Source organism: Nanorana parkeri, unplaced genomic scaffold (assembly GCF_000935625.1).
Source record: "Nanorana parkeri isolate BGI_ZX_2015 unplaced genomic scaffold, ASM93562v1 scaffold780, whole genome shotgun sequence".
NCBI lineage: Eukaryota > Metazoa > Chordata > Amphibia > Anura > Dicroglossidae > Nanorana > Nanorana parkeri.
The window spans coordinates 366,689-368,744 of NW_017307048.1; positions in this window are offsets into that span (position 1 = coordinate 366,689).

Consider the following 2,056-nt stretch of genomic DNA (forward strand, 5'->3'; position numbering starts at 1 on the left):
TATATAAAAATAATGATGGTGCTGTGGGGGTGGAGTATATCAACACGAAATGGTAACAGAATCCACTGAGCATCTTACTTCCAGCAGATAACGGGATTTGTAAATATTCCACCCTGGATTACAGGCAGGGAAGGACTGAGGGGGGGTAGAAGAACATTGCCCCCCTTGGCCAATACTAAGATATATTGGGATGGTGGTTAAGAGTGAAATCAGGTCACCATAAAGACATCAAAAGCAAGGGACCAGCAGTGACCTGGTGAGCATTATATTGCTCCCTGTTCAGACCCATGATCACAGCGGTTCATTTACTAAAGGCAAATAGGCTGTTCAATTTCCAAGGGAATTTTCCCTTAGGTTAGTGAATGTGGTGAAAAGTCATTATGCAAAGAATACCCATAATATCATAAGCAAGGAAAATTTTAAAAAATATATATAATTGTTTTTTTTGTTTTGTTTGCCCATGGTTGTTAGAAGTCAGCAGAGCTTTACCTCATTCACTAAGCTAATGGAAATACCCCTTGCCAGGTGCAAATTTCCTTGCAAAGCACACATTTTCTATGCAAAGTGAAAGGTTTATTTGCTTTTATTAAATCATTCTCATAGTGTCCGGCTACAACCTACTTTGCGGCTTTGAGTTGTCAAGAAAGTAAATAGTGGAAAAAATGAAAAATGGGTGTAACAATAAACCATGCTCTTTAAAACTCCCACCTTCTACCTAACAATGAATGAGACACCATTTGGATGGTACACTTTTAGTCCACAGAAATCTGCTCCTACCATAGACTAGTGGGCTGTGATTGCCATTGCCACCTCCAACCCCTCCAGGACAAAAGGTTCCCAGTCCTCCCCCATTTACAGAAGCATTCATTTTGAGAAAGCCACTCAAATTAGAACGTCTTACAGCTGGTAACTAAAAATGGTTTGCTGTATCTGCTTAAAACTATAAACTTTGGGAGGGCTGATCCTGGTAATCTGACATTTGGAACACTAGCAGCACATTTGTCAACAATTACAGTTTAGAGGAAAACAGAAGTTTTACTTACCGGGTTCTCTGGTCGCCTTGCTTACAGTGGGTGCAGAAGTGGTACTGTTTGTATTAGTCTTGTTGGCGGCATTGCAGAGGTCCGTATTGCAGCAATGTGTGACAAGTGTTGTACTGGGATTGCTGGCATTGCACTCCTGTGATTTCAGACAACCTTTTTGCTGCATCTGAACACTCCCATCTGTCATAGAAAGTTAACAGTAAATGGCACAAGACCTGACTGTGTCCTACTTTATAATGTACTACCACTCTAAAGCTGCAGTATGCCCTCTACCATTAAAGCCCACCTCCATGTTTTAATAGTGGGTGCACATCAGACACTGGAGTCTCTAGGTGTGGCTTAAAATGTACAAACTGCATATCTATGGGTGTCTGGTAGCCACCCATGTGCATATGAAGATAGCTGCCCTGCATTATGTCCATGAGCCTTGTGCACAATTGCCAGTTGACCGCTCTCCATGGAAATTATAAATAAAACAGGTTGGGAAACCATCCCTAACGCTATTATTCCCCCTGTGATAAGAAGTGGCAAACTAAGCCCGAGGTAGGGGTAGAAAGTACCGTAGGCAAGGGTAGATAGCAAAAAGATGAAAGAAAAAGTCAGGTTGTTTTTGGTTTTAAGATTACCAGCTCTTGAGAGATAAACAGGAGCTATTATGCTTAATACATAGTAACAAATACACATGTGGTTTTTGGCAGCGGTGGTTGTGGTCCTCCTGGAGGGAACGTTCCGGGGCTTCCCATAAGTGCCTTTGTGGGTGTAAATTGGAGTTCACTTGACTAACAGGGTCACCTTATTCACTTTCCCTAGTAGTGCTGTTAGTTAGCACTAGGAGAAAGTTATGCATGCAAAAGTGTCTGCTACCATGGACTCTGGGGGCCATTTTGGGAGTTTAATGGAGACAGGGTTCTCCCAAGCTTTTTTTTTTCTTTTTAAACTTAGCAACATGACTAAATAAAAGAGGGTCGGATCTGCCCTGGGAGAAGCCCAGTTGGCCAAAATTAGCCAGGGAC